Consider the following 19114-nt stretch of genomic DNA (forward strand, 5'->3'; position numbering starts at 1 on the left):
ACAGATGTCAGCCAGGGTTCCAGATATCAGCTTGGATGTGGAGAAAGCCAAAATGGAGGTGTCAGTGTGGATCTGGGTTAACAGAGGAGCCCCTGCAACCTGACTGGTGCTGATGTGTCCCTGCCGTGGTGGGAGCAGCTACACAGGGGTTTGGCTCACTGAGGGCAGAAGAAGGAGGCAGGGGCAGGCTGTGGGCAGTCAGCTTAGAAAGGATACCAGAGAACAGACCCAACACATTGCTCCCCTGTGAGAAAATCTCCCAGAGTCACTCATTGCCTTCCCTCGGGCAGATTGAGGGAGAGAATAGAGGAAGGTTTCTTCCCAGTGTTCTAGAAATGAGAGGTCCTCAGTTACATATGGACCCAGGAGGAAAGATTTGCAGTCTGTTAGATGTTCGTGTCCCTCCGAAATGCATGTGTTGAAACCTAATCCCTAATGCAATAATATTAAGAGGTGGGCCTTTGGGGTGGGATCTGTGTGTGCGTGTCTTTTTATTTTTGGGGACAGAGTTTCACTCTGTTGCTCAGGCTGGAGTGCAGTGGCATGATCTTGGCTCACTGCAACGTCCACCTCCTGGGTTCAAGTGATTCCCCTGCCTCAGCCTCCTGAGTAGCTGGGATTACAGGCACATAACACCCTACCCAGATAATTTTTGTATTTTTAGTAGAGATGAGGTTTCACAATCTTGGCCAGGCTGGTCTTGAACTCCTGACCTTGTAAACCACCCACCTTGGCCTCCCAAAGTGCTGGGATTACAGGCATGAGCCACCATGTCCAGCCAGATTTGTGTTTTTATGAGACCGGAGGGAGCTCGTTTGGCCCTTCTACTGTGTAAGGACACGTAGAATGTGCCGTTTATGAGGAAAGCGTCCTCACTCAGACACCAGTCTGCTTGCTCTTGGACTTCCCAGCCTCCAGATCCATGAGCACTACATTTCTATTGTTTCTAAATTGCCTAGTCTAAGGTATTTTGTTGTAGCAGCCTGAATGGACTAAGACAGTGTCAAACACTTTCCATGCACTACACAGATCCTCCTAACAACTCTGGAAATAGACATTATACGCCCATTTTGTAACCAAGGAATTGGAACAGTTTGTCCAGGGTGACCCAGGCATCTATGTAGGTCACGAGCAGGGATTTAAACCACAATTGCTCCAACTCCAGAGCTCCGGCTGTTGTATCCCACAGTGTCATCTGTGAGAAGTTCTGAGTGCTGGTAGCCCTTCCTTCAATTTACTATAGATGTAAAATAATCTCTCAGTATTCAGAGGCACTACATTATAAACATATATGCCCAGCCCTTTTCTAGTGCTGTATGTTGGGAAACGCAGTCTCCGCTTAGAATGATCCCTCCCTCGTCATCTAGTCCCCAGGCCTTTGGATGCCCACAGGTGTGTGTTTCACACGCGTGAGCACTGAGCCTGCCTCGTGTGTAAGTGGTCTGCTGTGCTTGTTTTACTTCTTTCTCTAGAAGGTGGGTAGCAAAGCTTCTGCCATTTTTGTAAGCACAATATGGTGTAGCACAGTGCCTGAACTCAGAGACAGGCTCTCTGGGAATTTTTATTTAATTGAATAAATCTGTGACTACTTTCCATCCATTTTGGAGTTCAAGAACGAGGAAAACAGATGGATGCAAAGGCCAGCCGGAGAAAATAGAATCAAGTCGGGGAGGAAGGGGAGGGGAAGAAGGAGGCAGAAGGGAGATGGCATCAGGAGAAAGAAAAGAAATCTAAGAAAGGAAAAGTCTGACCCTGGGCAGGTGAAGTGGGCCAGGGTGTGGCCTTTCCTCCTCCACCTGCGGTGGTTCTGCCCTTTTTGAGATGCTCTGGCCATCCAGAGGTGGCACCTGGGGAGGAGGGTGTCACCATAAGAGTCGAAGTTGTGGCCAGATTGTCATTCATAATTCATCTCTCCCCACTGCAGCCACAAGTTGGGAAATGCCCTCAACAGGCAAGTACTTTGGCAGCTGAGAAGTAGGCAAGATGAAATCGTCCCGTTTCTATTTTTAACCTGATATTAGCACTGCCTAAAACTGATTGGCTCAAGGTAATCATTTGCTAGTATTTCTATTTTAATTATATGTCTCATTGAACTCAGCTTAGGCTAAATCAAACTGGTTCCTGGCCACGTCACTTTCTTTAGTTCTTAAATTTTAAGTTCTAATTAAGCCTTTCTAGGCCTCCAATTGGAAAACATGTTGCAAGATTACATAAGAGATGCCATTTATTAAATGAAAGTTTTAATTAAATGCACTTGCCCATGGATAAATTGTTTGTCTCTGAATTTAAGAAAAGGAAAGTATCAAGTCTTTGGTCTTTGCTACGTGGTAAAAGGGAGAGATGGTGTCAGATTTAAAAGCCAGAAGTTCGTATGTAAAGTCCAGCAATTCTCATGAGGTTAAGGGCAGCTTAAAGTGGGATTTTGTTGTCAGGTTCATCAAGTGTAGACAAGTCTTGAGCATAGTGCCAAAAATTAGAGCAGCTCATTCTGTGAGGGTCAGAGAGGAGGACGTGAGTGATGCAGCTGTGGTGCTTATTGGAGCAAGAAAGGGGTTAGCGACCTGTCTGAGGGGCCCCCGAGTCCCCATTGGGCAGGACCTCAGGAGATGCCAGGAGTGAGCCAATAAGGGAAATCACAGGGCCGAGGGAGGGAAAATGACGAGTCATGAGGGCGAGGGTGAGCGGAAGTCGTTGGGAGAAGGAATGAAGGGGAAATAGGAGCAAGCTGGAGGAGATCGAGAGCTATCAGGTTTGTAGAAAAGAGCCCACGAAAGTGTCTGAACTCTGGGCAAGGCTCCTCTCTTCAGAGAAGAGGCAGGCTAGTAATGGAGATGACATCTAGCCACAGTTAATTGTCGCAGGAGACCGTCTGTTGTGGGTGCGGTAGGCTGGCGGAAGCAAATTGCAGTGGTCACCAAAAACAGGGAAAGATTCGGTGCTTGCCTCTTTCTGGTTCTTGCAGGGAAGTTACTGGTTTTTTTTAATTTTTTTAATCCAACCCTTGGCAAATCCCCAATACCTGCTAGACCCCTGTGTAGTTCTGCTGAGCTGAACTTTGAGGAGGAGTGGAGTTCTGTGGGACAGCATTGCTGCTTCTATTATATGGTCAACAAACATAAGAAAAAAACCTCCATATCGCTGATCTTTCGAGAAATGCACATCAAAACCACAATGAGATACCATCTCACACCAGTCAGAATGGCTACTATTAAAAAGTTTAAAAATAACAGATCCTGGCAAGGTTGTGGAGAAAAAGGAGGGCTTTTACACGGTTGGTAGGAGTCTAAATTAATTCAGCCACTGTGGAAGACAGTCTGGTAATTCCTCAAAGACCTAGAAGCAAAAATACCATTTGACCCAGCAATCCCATTACTGGGTCTATCCTCCCCCAAAATATAAATCATTATAAAGATAAATGCATGAATACATTCATTGCAACACTACTCACTATAACAGATACATGGAATCAAGCTTAATGCCCATTAATGATAGACTGGATAAAGAAAATGTGGTACATATACACCATGGAATACTATGCAGCCATAAAAGAGAATGAGATCATGTCCTTTGCAGGGACATGGATGGAGCCGGAAGCCATTATTCTCAGCAAACTAAATATTTAGGAACAGAAAACCAAATATTGCATGTTTTCATTTATAGGTGGGAGCCGAATGGCAAAACCACATGGACAAAAGGGGTTTGGGGAGCAACATACACTGGGGCTTAATTCAGATTTTCCCCTGTGCAAGACTGAGATCTTGAGAGATGACTGCATGCAGCCTAAGCACCTCAGTTTGACTCATGGAGCTGCCCTACAGCTGAGTGTTGTGGGGCCATTAACTTGGAGTTTTTTCAGTAGGACTTCAGTTTAGGGTTGTTGAGAAGATTAAATGAGACAGTGGAATTGAAGCATGCAGAGTAACAGCCAGCATTTGTGGGGTGTGGGGTGGAAAGAGGGAGAGCATCAGGAAGAATAACTAAGGAATGCTAGGCTTAATAACTAGGGGATGGGATGATATATCCAGCAAACCACCATGGCATACGTTTACCTGTGTAATAAACCTGGACATCCTGCACACATATCCCTGAACTTGAAAGTTGGGGCGGGGGGAATCATTAAAAACATTTATAGGAATTTTTGAGTTAGAAAGAATCTTACAGATCATTAATATGATCTCCTGATTTTCCGACTTAGAGAGCTTAGCCCCTGAGGGACTAGAGGAATCGTCTGATGTTCAGTTCATGCCGGACAATGACTGCATCCCGTGGTGTGCTTGGCACAGAGCTAGTTGCTGGCTGGTCCAGAATCAGGGAATGAACGTCTTCGCTCTGACTCCAGGTGTACTTGAGGTATACCTGGAAGGACCATCATGTTTAGAACAACAACAACTCTTAATTTTAAAATATTTATTTCCCAGAATTCCATGACGCTTTTCTAACTCACGTGTTCCAAGGATTAGTGTTTGGTAAGGATGGCAAAGAAGATGAGATCGTCTTTGAACTTGGTGGCCATGGCAAGCTTAGCCTGTGCTCCGAGGGGAAGTGGTGTCCTGTGGGACGGTTTAGAGGATTATTCATTGAATCAACATGTTTTATGTTTATTTATCAACTTTTAAAACTTATCAACTTTATTTTATTTTTATCAACTTTTTAAAAATTGTCAACTTCATCAAGTTTCCTGAGTACCACTCTGCCTAATTCCAACTCCCCTGCCCACAGAACTATCCCTGGGGACTGACTAGTAGCAGCTGGCAGTGACTTCGGCTTATACTCGGAAAGATCCAATTCGAATGTCATACAGAAATAGAAAAACCACAGTAGGAGACAGGAAGTTGCATCTTGGCTTAGTGGGGTTCCACAGTAGTAGATTTTTTGTTTATGTAAAAACACACAAAAAAATTTGTGTATGGTATAGGGTTAAGGGGTTTACACATAAAACCAAAGTACATTTCCTTCCACATGGGGATAGAGTAGCTTCAATGTTAGAATAGAGCATTTGAGAATCTTTTGGGTACCTGCAGGACACGAGTCTTGCGAGTGGCACTCAATGCCAGCAAGTGTCCCCAGTTATCCAGTCTACCAGCAGGAACTTAGGGAAACTAAATTCAGAGAAAAGGGAGAGAGGGAAGTGAGGCGATAGCGGGGGTGGCAGATAGGCTGAGCTTCGGGGAAAGAGACAAAAGTAAGAAAACAGAACGAAGGAAGTGTCAGAGGAAGCAGACGTTTTAGGATAATGCCTGGAAACATTTGCCAAGTTTCATGAGATGTCACAATGCTGTGTTTCGTCCTGGCACAGTGTTTCCAGATGCTGTGTTTCACTCTACTGTCCGTATCTGAGGAGGTTGGTGGGGTTCAAAATAGACATAGTTGTTATCCCCAAGGTAGGCCTAAACCCATCTGTTGGCTGCTTAAGAAAATGAACCAGGAGAAAAATGTACCTTTCTGAAGATCAAAGGACAAGCTCTGGCGAACAGTGACAACGTTCTGGCCTATGTGTAACTGTTGAAACTCCATGCTGGTAGGTCTTTTTTTTTTTTTTTTTTTTGAGACAGAGTTTCGCTCTTGTTACCCAGGCTGGAGTGCAATGGCGCGATCTTGGCTCACCACAGCCTCCGCCTCCTGGGTTCAGGCAATTCTTCTGCCTCAGCCTCCCGAGTAGCAATCTTCCTGCTTCAGCCTCCTGAGTAGCTGGGATTACAGGTGCACACCACCATGCCCAGTTAATTATTTTACTTTTTTTTTTGAGACAGAGTCTCACTCTGTTGCCCGGGCTGGAGTGCAGTGGCAGGATCTCAGCTCACTGCAACCTCCACCTCCCCGATTCCAGTGATTCTCCTGCCTCAGCTTTCCAAGTAGCTGGAACTACAGGTACATGCCACCATGCCCGGTTAAGTTTTGTATTTTTTGGTAGAGACAGGGTTTCACCATATTGGCCAGGCTGTTAAACTCCTGACCTTGTGATCCACCCGCCTCAGCCTTCCAAAGTGCTGGGATTATAAGCGTGAGCTACTGCGCCCGGCCTTACCTTACTTTTTGTAGAGTTGGTTTCTTTCTTTTTTGCCCAGGCTGGTCTTGAACTCCTGGCCTCAAGCGATCCTTCCACTTTGGCCTCTCAAAGTGCTGGGATTACAGGCATGAGCCACTGTGTCCCACCTTGTTTTAATTGTATATATCAATGTCAGCAGGTGATATTGTTTCTTCAGTTTCTTGTGAAGAGAAAAGTATATATATTTTTTAAAGAAATTGAGCATTGGTTGGATGCATTGACTCATGCCTGTGATCCTAGCACTTTGGAAGGCCAAGAGGGGAGGATCACTTGAGCTCAAGAGTTTGAGATTAGCCTACAAAACAGAGTGAGATCCAGTCTCTACAAAAAAATGAAAAGATTTGCTGGGTTCAGTGGCTCGTGCCTCTGGTTGTAGCTACTTGGGAGGGAGAGACAGGAGGATCACTTGAGCCCAGGAGTTTGAGGTTACAGTAACCTATAATCTTGCCACCGCACTCCCACCTGGGCAACAGAGTGAGACTCCATCTCTAAGAAAAAAAGAACCTGAGCTTAAAATACTCAAGAAGAAGCATTGTCTATGCTTAAAGGCAATTTTCTTTTTGATCCATTCTCATTATATTATTCTTAGTGATCAAAAGTTTTTTTCTTTTGTGGGCTCTTATAGAAGATCAGCACTTGGGAGAGAGGACGGTTTTTGAGGTGTCTGTTTCCATTACCTGCCTGCAGAAGTCTCTATTCTGACTTCAGCAAACGCTCTTTCTTGACTGTCTTATTAAATGGTGTATCCAGAGTGAATTACTTTGTGTCTTGTAACTACTACTCTCTCACTTCTGACATGTACCCCTAATGTCAGATGTGAAAATAACAAAGAACTTAAAAGTGTCATAACTAACTTTTTGCTTTGAAAAGTCCTCTTTGAAAATTGATTAGCTGACATAATTTGCAATGAGTGCGGATCCTGTGAGTGGAACTGTTTTCAAATACAGTCGTGTACTACATAACAAGTTTTGGTCCATGACAGACCATGCATTCTATAGCTGTCCCATAAGGTTACAATGGAGCTGAAAAATTCCTGTCCCTAGCTGTCATAATGTCATAGCACAACACATTGCTCACGTGTTTGTGGTGGTGCCAGTTGTATAAAAGTGTACTCCCATGTCCTAGGCTGACCACCTACTCACTGACTCAGAGCAATTTCCAGCCCTGTAAGCTCCGTTCATGGTAAATGCCCTGGACAGGTGGACCATTTTACATTTTTTCAACTGTATTTTTACTGTTTCTTTTCTTTGTCTAGCTACATACATACTTGGCTGCAGTATTCAGTATAGTAAGATGCAGTACAGATTTGTAGCCTGGGAGTAATAGGCTGTATCGTCTAGCCTAGGTATACAGTAGGTTACACCATCTAGGTTGATTTAGGTCTACTCCGTGATGTTTGCACGATGACAAAATTGCCTAATGACACATTTCTTAGAACGTATTCCCATTGTTAAGTGATGTAGGATTGTACTTCTTATGTACCAGGCACTGTGCTAGGTGCCAGGGATCCAGAGTAATGAGCCACTGTATTTCTGTCCACAGGACTCTCACATTCTATTGGAAAAATAATTAGGTGCTGTGCAGAGTTTTTATCGTTTATGCATGTGGTCAGTGCTAAGACCTTATCTGAGCTTGATAACTGTCTTGTACCAAATGTTACCACATCCTTTTTGTCTTTCCTCTTCTTATTTCCTGTCCCCTCCATTTCTTTCTTTCTTCTGTCTTTGTACTTCATGTATTTATTTTTTTGGCCTATTTTTGAAATGACCTAAGTTTAGCAAAACTTAGGGTGTTTGCTAGCTACCAATTTGGGCAGGCAGAAAGGCTGACTTCACATTGTTTGGTCTTAAGAGCAGGAGTTGAGGAAGCACGGCAGTAGGCCCTCCTGTGATTTGGAGTGTGAGAAACTTTAGTCATCAACATTTTTCTTGTTGTTGCTGTTTTTGAAACAGTCTTGTTCTATTGCCCAGGCTGGAGTGCAGTGGTGCGATCATGGTTCACTGCAACCTCTGCCTCCTGGGTTCAAGAGATTCTCATGCCTCACCCTCCTGAGTAGCTGGGACTACAGGCAGTCACCACCATGCCCAGCTAATTTTTGTACTTTTAGTAGAGATGAGGTTTTGCCATGTTGACCAAGCTGGTCTCAAACTCTTGGCCTCAAGTGATCTGCCTGCCTTGGCCTCGCAAAGTGCTGGGATTATAAACATGAGCCATGGTGCCTGGTCCCAGGATTCAATTTTTTGTATAGTTGTTTTTATCAGTCACAGCATACTTATTATCTTCTCTCTTTTTCATTTCTTTGCTGCTGCCGCCGCCTTTTTTTTTTGTATTTTTAGAGACAGACTCTCACTCTGTCTCCCAGGCTAGAGTGCGCTGGTGCGATGATAGTTCACTGTAGCCTTGAACTTTTGGGCTCAAGTGATCCTCTTGCCTCAGCTTCCCGAATAGCTGCGACTACAGGTGAGCACCACCACATCTGGCTAATTATTTTGGTTTTTGTAGACAGGTTCTTGCTTTGTTGCCCAGGCTGGTCTTGAACTCCTGGGTTCAAGAAATTCTTTTGCCTTGGCCTCCCAAAGTAGTGGGATTACAGGCATGAGTCACTGCGTCTGGCTTCTTCCGTAAGGATGTAAAATGATTTTCTGCTGTCAGGGGTACTGCTGGGGCTGGATAAATGGAGTTAGCTATAATGTTTTCCATTAAGTTGGGAATGAGGATTTGATTTGAAAGAGATCATCAGATCGGGTTTGAATTAATCATTTCCAATAGATGTACATGAAGTAATCTTAAAATGATTCCTGTTATTATTATACTTTCGAGACAGAGTCTTGGCAGGCTGCAGTGCAGTGGTGCAGTCATAGCTCACTGCAGCCTCTATCTCCCGGGCTCAAGTGATCCTCCTGCCTCAGTCTCCTGAGTAGCTTGGACTACAGGTGTGCACCACCATGCCTGGCTAGTTTTTTTTTTTTTTTTTTAATTTTTTATAGAGATGGCATTTTGCTTTGTTGCCTAGGCTGGTCTTGAGTTCCTGGGCTCAAGCAATCCTTCTGCCTCAGCCTCCCAAAGTGCTGGAATTACAGGCATGAGCCACGGCACCCAGCCTAAATAACTTTGGTAATTAAAATGACACCTACATCTTAGTGAGGAACACTTTCAATGAAGTCACCTATGGTTCTAAAACATTCCATTCTTACACATCAACCTTTCCATAAAGGTTTTCTCAATGTCTGGTACAGGCCTGAAACTGTATTTTTTTCTTTTTTTAAAAGCTTGCGAACAGGAAGTTACCAAAGCAGTATTTCTTACAGAAATAAAGAGTAAGCACGGTCTTTAGAACCCTTTATTACCTGTTCTCTGTTCTATCTTTCCTTTTTCTACCTTTTAAAAATTTCCCTAGCATGCTGGTCAATTTTCCTTGCTCCCGAGCATACCATTAATTAATTAATTAAGAATATTGAGATTCTAATGTATGCCAGTCACTTTGGATGCATTGGTGAAAAGGATAGACATGGTTTCTGCCTTCCTGAAGTTTTTTGCCCAGGTAGAGAGGTCATTACGATACAGAGTGAGAAGTACTGTGACTGCAAAAGCTGAGGGTGTTCCCCCAGCGCTGCAGCAGTTCACCTATCTTGGATTTAGGCAGAAGGGAGGTCTTCCTGGAGGAGGTGACTTCTAAGCTGAGATCAGAAGGACTAAGGAGGAGGAGCAGGAGGATTGTGCAATGTCAGAGGTGGGAAGAGGTGGGAAGATCTGTTAGGTGTCTTTTGGAGTTGTCCAGGTGAAATGGATGGTGGACTGAAGTAAGGTAGATATATAGAGGGAAACTGGTAGGTTAGATAGACTTAGGCGGCAAAAGAAATAACAGGAGATTGATTCTATTTAGCGGGGTGTTAGAGAGGGAGACACAACTTTAGTTTCTGGCCTAAACAGCTGGCTGGTTGAATGACCCCACAGTTAGCAAAGAGACCTGGAAGAGGAATAGTCAAGGAGGAAGATGATGAACTCTGTTAAGGACAGTGAAATCTAGGTGTCTACGATTTATCAGAGTGAGGATTCCTGTAGGCATTGGGGTATATGCTTAGGGTGCACCGTATGTCTCAGGAGAGACATTGGGGTTGGAGATGAAGATTTGGAAGGCATGGTATTTGGAGGCATAGGAGTGAGAAAGCTTACCTTAGTGTATAACATGGCATAGCAGAGACACTGGCCTGGGATGGCCCCTAGAAGGGCACCATCATTGCAGGGGTGGGCAACGAGTGACCAGCCGTCAAAGGAGAGGGATGAACGTGGTCGGAGGTAAGAGAAGACAGCCACAGGAATGTGGCGTCAGGGACTTAAGAAGGAAGAGCAGCGAGTAATACGCAGTGTCAGAGGCTGCCGGGAGATCATGGCAGGCCAAGACTGGAGATTGTTCATTGGCTTTGCGGGCAAAGAGTTGATGACCTGGCTGGAGTCGTCGTGGCTTGTTAGGGATATGTTGCTGTTTATGGCACGAAGGGAAGGTTAGAAATGGAGTGTAACTTTAGAGATTCTGTGGGCTTAAATTTTAAAGATACAAATCCTCTCCCCTCCTTCCTCCTATGACCATCAAGAGATGGGAGGCTGGGAGAGTGAACAGGCACCGTAGGAAAACTTGTTTATTATTAAGTTTCTTTAAACCTGAGATTGGTAACTTGTTTCCCAGTTTTGAAAACTGTCGTCTAGTTTGCTGTTGAGTAGAATAAGGTGTTTTCTTTTTTTTGAACAGAGAATTGCAGTTCCTTTGACTCTTGGTTCACACCAGTTTCTTTTTTCACATACACACACATTTTGGAGAAGGTGATTACGTAATAGGAGCTCAAAATAGTTCCGTTCCTTGGGACCAGGCAGAAGCACAGATATTCCTATTCTGTCCATCCCACATTGCATAATGGTCACCAAGCTTTGGGTCCCTCCACTCTTGGAGTTGTGACAATTGTGCTGTATCCCAGCCTGCCCCATAAGGTGTCTGTGCTGGAAAAGACACATGGCAGTGTGTTGTATTTTCAGATTAAACCAAATAAAAACTAACTTTGTTTTGAGACTTTGAGAATTTCACAACACGCTCTGAGATAACTGGTCACACCCTGGGGTGTTGCATAAGAAAATATAGCCCTGCTTCTGCATTTTCCAGTGCCCCCGGAGATCTTCCTCACAGCAGCATCTTAAATAGCAAGTAGTAGCATCAGTATACAGGAGAGTGTGGATGGCCATGGAGTGATAGTGAGTTTAACACTTTGGACTGAGAAAGTTTTTACCTGAGTAACTGTTTTTTAAGTCCACCAGGAAAGTAACTGTTCAAGTCAGGTTTTTTTTTTTTTTCTTTTTGTTTAGGAGACAATATATGTGAGTTGGGACTCTGTTTCATCTGTTTTCCTCTCTCTGTTTGAATGACCTTATTTAACCTCTTTATTTTAACCATTGGGAAAACCCTGATGACATTTGTACTTACTGCCTGCTTAATGATACGAAACAACCAAATACCCTCCCTCTTTCCCTCCCTTCCTTTGTCTCTCCCCCTTTCTCTCTCTCTCTTCCTTTCTCTCTCCTCTCTCCCTCCTTCCCTCCCTCCCCCCCCTCCCTCCTCCTTCTTTTCTTTCTTTTCAAAACAGTCTCTGCGGCCCAGGCTGGAGTGCAGTGGTGCCATCTCAGCTCACTGCAACCTCCACTTCCTCAGCTCAAGCAATTCTCCTGCCTCAGCCTCCTGAGTAGCTGGGATTACAGGCATGCACCATTATGCCTTGCTATTTCAGAGTTACTTTTTAATAAGAAACATGACACTGTAGTATCAGAGCATAATTGATTCATGCTGCTTGGGTTTTTATTTTTTGATTAATTTTTACTATTTCAAATGTGTATGTCTAAGAATTTTAAAATAAATAAGAGATTAAAAAATGAGTAACACACGTGGCCTCTTTCAAGTACAATTAACAGCCCAAATCTCATTTGGCAAAGAAGATGGGCTAATTGCGTTTTTACATTTAGGACACATCGCATGTTGGAACTTACTGTGCATTTGGTAGGCAAGGCAGGGTTTCTGGGAAGGTCTTTTCATCTTATGCGCTTCCTGCCGGAGGATGTGCAGGGAAATTCGTCAACTCTAATTAGCGTCTTTGAGCTTTTCTCCTTGCCACCGTGTTGGGTAAAGAGTTTGATGGAACACAGGCGATACTAATAATATCTAACATGCGTCGTACAGTTAATGTTGTGACAGGCGCTGTGCTAATCACTTGACATCTATTAACTCACTTAACTCTGTGAGAGTAGTTACAGCATTATTCCTATTCTGTAGAAGAGGAATTGGAGACACAGGCTAAACAATTTGGCTAAGGTTGTACAACTAGGGGGTTAGGGTGGGACTTCCTCTCAAGCATCAGTCTCATAGCTTGTTCTCTTACTTTATACCAATTCTCAATCACCATTGATTAAAATCTGAGCATCTAATTCATCCGGGTGACTCCACCCTTTTTAGACCAAAGACTTAGAAATGTCAGTTCAGTGGGTAGTAAACTCATTGGCCAAGGCCCGTAATAGATGAAAGGTGTTCAACCAGCAGTAAGGAAAATGCAAATGAAAGTTAACGCAGTACCAGCTTTTCACCATCCCACTGAGAAAACCTAACAGATCAGCAGCATCCAGTGCTGACAGGAGTGAGGAGAACACTCTTACCTGTTGTTGGGGGAAGTAAAACATTGCTTTAACTTTCGGGGAATGTGATCAGTTGGTATTTATAAGATTTTAAAAGTACATACTATTTGATCAAACTAGGAATTTATCTTATATACATAAATTTACCAGTACATGAAGATATAGATAAAATAATGTTTTTTTAATGGTGCTATTTGTAATAGCAAAAAAAAAAAAAACTGAAAATAACTTGGAAGCTGTAGAATGGTTGAGTAAATTATGTCATATCCGTAGTACTGGAGTTTCGAGCAACTAATAGATAACACTGTTTTTTTCCTAGACATGGAACCAATTTGGAAATAAGACCCAAGAGATAGACAGGGGGCGATCAGATCATTACCTTCATTGATGATAAAGCTGATTGATCACAATGGGTTTCCTATTTCTTTCTTTCTTTCCTTCATTCATAACAGGGTCTCATTGTCACCCAGGCTTGAGTACAGTGGCATGATCACAGCTCACTGCAGCCTAGATCTGCTGGGCTTAAGTGATCCTCCTACCTTAGCCTCTCAAGTAACTGGGACTATAGGTGCAAGTCGCCTGGGTAATTTCTTAAATTTTTCTTAGAGATGAAGTCTCACTCTATTGCCCAGGCTGGTCTTGAACTCCTGAGCTCAAACGATCCTCCCTCCTTGACCTCCCTAAGTGCTGGGATTATAGCGCCACGCCTGGCAGATTTCCTACTTCTTGATTCTTGAATGAGATTGACTCAGCCACCCAATTACTGATGTTGTTGAGGACACTCCAAGTCCCCTATGGGCAGGACAACATGTCCAACAACTCCGTGGAGGATGCTCAGAAGAGAGAACACCCTTGTCTAAAGGCAGACTGGCTCCCAAAGAGAGAGATCCCCAAAGGCCGGAGCTGGACCTGCTCAGTGCCCCCTCTCAATTTAGCAGCTGGTTGATTAAGTCATTCCTCCTTCCCTGGGGAGGGGTGGGAGGGAGTCAGGACAGAGAAAAAGGGAAATGTTCCTTCCATATTTTCCATCCTAGGGAATGGAGTGAAGATCACTGTCTCCATGAAAACCTAAGGCGTAGGGAAAGTCCACCACACCCGCCATACTCTGTGGAATATTATGCAGCTTTAAAAAGTACAAGCTAGCTCAATATGAGTTGACTTGAAAAGATGTCATCTTTTGTTGAATGAAAAACAAGTTACAGGGTAGTTTTTGTGCCATGGTTATGGTAAAGGAGAACCCACTGTATATGGATATATTTTTGGATTTTGAAAGTAAACACAGAGAATGGTATTAAAGTGTATGTTCTATCTGCTGAAAAGGAAGATGCACAGTAGGTACAGAAGGTTGGGGTTATGAGGGAACTGTGAGGTTCTTTCATGTACCTCTCCTTATTATTCATCATGTACCTCTCCTTATTATTCATCATGTACCTCTCCTTATTATTCATCATGTACCTCTCCTTATTATTCATCATGTACCTCCCCTTATTATTCATCATGTACCTCTCCTTATTATTCATCATGTACCTCCCCTTATTATTCATTTTTTTAAAAATGAGCATTGATTAATTTTATAATAAAATGAAATTAGCTAAAAAATAAACTCTGTGGCTTCTTTCAATGGACTTCATTTGCATGTAGTTCTCCTAGATGCCTAGAAGAGAAGGACCTGAAGTTCTTAAATGTTTTATTCCATCTTTGGAATATAGGATGTTAGGCTAATTAGTTTAGATGACTTCTACCTGTTCTAACCAAACTGGTTTCCCCATTCTTTTTTTCTTTTTTTAAACAGTCTTGCTCTGTTGCTCAGGCTGTAGTACACTGGCATGATCTCAGTTCATTGCAACCTCCGTCTCCTGGGTTCGAGCAATTCTCCTGCTTCAGTCTCCTGAGTAGCTGAGGTCACAGGCATGCGCCAACATACATCTCTACCAACTTTTGTATTTTTAATAGAGATGGGGTTTCACCATATTGGCTAGGTTGGTCTTGAACTCCTGACCTCAAGTGATCCACTCACCTTGGCTTCCCACAATGCTAGGGTTACAGGCAGGAGCCACTGTGCCCAGCCCATAATTCATTTTTAAGCCTTCTGCAAAAGGTTGGGTACACCATGTGCCAAACCTTTCTTCTGACGCCTCTGCAGGCTCATGGAGTGGAAAGGGGATGCTGGAGAGCAAAGATGCAGTCATAGTCTGTGCAGTACCTGTGGACTAGCTCTCAAAAAAGTATCAAGCAATACAAATGCCATAGTTGATGCTGGACATGAAGCGTTGAATTCATTTGTAAAGTGGAAGCAGATTGGACCACGGAGCCGGGAGACTCTGGCCCCCGTCACCTTTCCCCTCTGTGGACTGGTTTCCTTAACCACAAAGTGAGGGGCTTGAACCAGATAATTGCTAATAGTCTTAGATTCTCTTGTCTATTTTATGCCTGATTTAATTCCAGATGCTCCTCAACTTATGATGGAGTTGCATCCTAAAAAACCCATTCTAAGTTGAAAAATCAGAAAAATAAAAAATGCATTTTATATGAACAACCTATCGATATCATAGCTTAGCCTATCCTATCTTAAATGTGCTCAGAACACTGAAGTTGGGCAGAATAATCTATCACAAAGCCTGTTTTATAATAAAGGGTTGAGTATCTCATGTAATTTATATTACTGAAAGTGAAAAACGGAATGGTCGTATGGGTACTCAAAGTTCAGTTTCTACTGATTGTAAGCCACTTTCACACCATCTTAAAGTTGAAAAATTATAAGTCGAACTGTCGTAAGTCAGTCAGGGACCGTCTGTACAAGAACGAACACTCGCTAAACTGCCTCTTTCTTCCTGGTTGGCATTGTAAGTTGAAACGGTGGATCTCAGCCCTGACTGAATATTAAAATCACCTTGGAACTTAAATTTTTTTTTAAAAGATGCCTACCCTCCCCAACCCCCACCAAAATCTGATCTGGATTGGGACTCTAAAATCAGTCATTTTAAATTTTAATTTTTCAGAAGAAACAGCTCTTTGGTTGATTAAGATAGCAGTGTTGAAAGCGGCTATGTTAGAGGGGTCCTGCTGGTTAGGTGTGCACTTTGTAGCCCAGCTAATACTTGCGAAGCTTTCTACGTCTTGTAAAGCACTTTGATAATACTTCACATTCCACTTAGTGCCACCACAGTCTGGTAGAGTGGATGTTATTACTATCCCACATACCCGCTTAACCTTGTAAATGGTTGTGGTCTCCTATTTGAGGTTGCTTTTCGCTATGGATCCAGACTGAAAGAAGGTGAGTCCAGGCCCAGCTGGGTGGGCCTGAGCCACAGGAATAATTTCAGGCTGCATATGTGTATGGGCTATGTTTGTGTGTGTGTATACATGCACATACATTCTAAATTAAATATGTTTATAATATATATATATATAGATTTTATACACACATATTAAATATAAGTATATATTAGGCCATAATATACACATATGTTAAAAATATGTATATATTATACACACACATTATATGGACACGTGTACCCACACATGGCTGTTGCTGGTGATCTCTGTCTGTATAAAACTTGACAGCCTGGGCCCCAGTGAGAGTCACCCCCTAACATTCTACCTCCTTACTCAGTGGGTGCCCCTTACTCCCTGTGGAGGCCCAGAGTTCTTTATACTCAGGCTCTTATTACTAGATGGGCCCCCTATGGCCCCGATTTACTCTCACCCCACCTCCAGGACTGGTGGGGAATCGTCAGAAGGCATGCTGGACTGGAGTCAGGACCCCTGAGTTCTGGTCTCAACTCTGATGTTCAGAGTCTGTGTGACCCAGGCCAGGTCACATACTACCTTGGGGCTCCAGTTTCTTCATCTGGAAACAGATATTGAATTGTTCTGTGAAGGCGGAGTTAAGTGAACCGTAGTGTTGTACCTGAGTAGAAGCAGACTCCCTGAGATTAAAAACAGTGTTGCCGGTGACTGGGTGTATGATTTGGGGTAAATTTTTTTTCTTTTCTTTTTTTCCAAGATGTTTTGCCTTTGTTGCCCAGGCTGGAGTGCAATGGTGTTATCTCCACTCACCACAACCTCTGCCTCCTGGGTTCAAGTGATTCTCCGGCCTCAGACTCCCGAGTAGCTGGGATTACAGGCATATGTCACACCACGCCCGACCAATTTTTTATATTTTTGGTAGAGATGGGGTTTCTCCGTGTTGGTCAGGCTGGTCCCAAACCTCCAACCTCAGGTGATCCACCTGCCTTGGCCTCCCAAAGTGCTAGAACTAACAGGCGTGAGCTACCGCTCCCAGCCTGTGATTTTGGGTAAATTTTCTAACCTCTCCGTGTACTAGTCCGCAGCCTGTTAGGAACTGGGCCACACAGCAGAAACTGAGGGTAGGTGGCCCAGAGAAGCTTCATGTAATTGGAATGTTTTATTTCCAGAGGAGTGGGGTGACAGCATGCTTGTGGACAGGGTTTCTCAAGACTCCTAAATGGTCCTGAGTTCTGTATAGTCTTCCCTGCCTGCTGGGCCAAGGATTAGAAGGATTTGATTTATGGGATGGGAGGCAGGCTGAAGTACCTAGAAATTACCTACATACTTTGGGCCTTTTTTCTTGCCTTGAAGTCTAAAGAGACAGCACAATCATTTTCCACCTTTTCGTCATTGGAGTAAGTTTTCAAGGGTTTTCATTCTAAATCATAACTAATGCATGTGACATGATATTTGTAGAATAAGATAAGCCAAAAGTCTTCTGTACCATTTAAACTCTAACCAAGTGTATAAGAACTCTTTCTCTGAGCATTAAAAGAGGGATTATCCCATTCTAGAGGGACTGGAGGACATCCTGAACCTCTGGAAGGAAGCTTGGTTCATGATGACACAAACTGTAGACAGAGTTTACACATGCCTCAAACAACGGTTGTTGGAACAGACTTTCAGCCTTATCAGTTTAATTCAAATTTTCCCCTGTACAGGAATAAGATCTTGAGGGGCAGCTGCATGCAGCCTCGGAACCTCAGTTTGGCTAATGGAGCTCCCTACAGCTGAGTGTTTCGGGGCCACTGACTTTGTGCGAGCGTTCTCAGTAGCCCATTGAGAGTTGTCAAGATTAAATGCGATAGTAGATGTGAAGCCTGCAGAGTAACAGCCAACATTTGTGGAGACCTCCCGCACATAATATGTGTTTAATAAATGCTGATTGTTATTGCTTTAAAACGTGTATGTTTAAAACTGGTCAAAGCATAACGAACTTTCTCAACATGTGTAAGCCCATTGTGCCCACTGTAGGTTAACGAGCTTCTGACACGCACAGGAGCTGGGAGAACCCTCTGTGGTGCTGTCTGTAGTGGCTGAAGCACCTCCGGGCAGATAGGAGGCTGCAAGGCACCCAGCATCCCACACAGCCTTTGAGTCTTACCTGCTTCCTGCCTGTAGGTGCAAAGAAAATGAAGTCTGTTTCACTGTATGGGTTTGAGTAGAGGATTTTGATTGGTCAGTGTTGTGGGCCAGATATGTTCCCCCAACATTTAAATGTTGAAATCCTAAACCCAGAGTGCCTCAGAATGTGGCTGCGTTTGGCACAGAGCTTTCAAAGCAGCCATTAAGTTATTACTTAATAACTCAGTAGTTAAAGTCATTACAGTGGGTCCTAATCCAACATGACTGGTATCCTTGTAAGAAGAGCTTAGGACACAGACACATAGAAGTAGGGAAGCCACAGCGAGAAGATGGGCATCTGGAGCCAAGGACAGAGGTCTCAGAAGGACTATCCCTGCCGGCCAGGTGTGGTGGCTCACACCTCTAATCCCAGCTGTTTGGGAGGCTGAGGTGGGCAGATCACCTAAGATGAGGAATTCAAGACCAGCCTGGCCAACATGATGAAACCCCATCTCTACTAAAAATACAAAAATTACCTGGGTGTGGTGGTGGGTGCCTGTAATTTCAGCTACTCAGGAGGCTGAGGCAGGAGGAATGCCTGAACCCAGGTGGCAGAGGTTGCAGTGAGTCGAGAGCGTGCCATTGCACTCTAGCTTGGGTGATAAGAGCGAACCTCTGTCTCGAAAAAAGAAAAGAAAAGAAGGGAAAGAAACCTTGCCGACACCCTTGGTCTCAGATTCCAGCATCCTGAACTGTGAGAAGATACATTGCTGCTGTTGAAGTTGCCCCACGCCCCACCCTCCAGTTTTTGATATTTTGTCACGGCAGCCCTAGAACATTAATACAGGCGCTGCTGAATTCTCCCTGAGTGCTGATATTTCTGGGGAGAATGTTGGTGTTAAGTGAAGCAGGGGGATATAGCACGAGGGAACTCAGCCTGCGTTTGACACCCTCCCACTCCCTGAGTTGGTGACCTGCGCCATGCGCTTAACCTATTGTTCTTCATTTTCCTCCTGTGTAAAGTGCGAGTGAGCCACTTTCTAAGGT

The 19114-nt window shown here is 43.8% G+C and overlaps 1 protein-coding gene across 6 annotated transcripts in view; it reads left to right on the top strand.

Annotated features, from left to right (window-relative positions):
- MBOAT1 (membrane bound glycerophospholipid O-acyltransferase 1) overlaps window positions 1-19114 on the top strand; it is a 107783-nt gene that overhangs the window by 29470 nt on the left and 59199 nt on the right. The gene's annotated exons all lie outside the window — the stretch shown is intronic.

Source organism: Callithrix jacchus, chromosome 4, assembly GCF_049354715.1.
Source record: "Callithrix jacchus isolate 240 chromosome 4, calJac240_pri, whole genome shotgun sequence".
Lineage (NCBI taxonomy): Eukaryota > Metazoa > Chordata > Mammalia > Primates > Cebidae > Callithrix > Callithrix jacchus.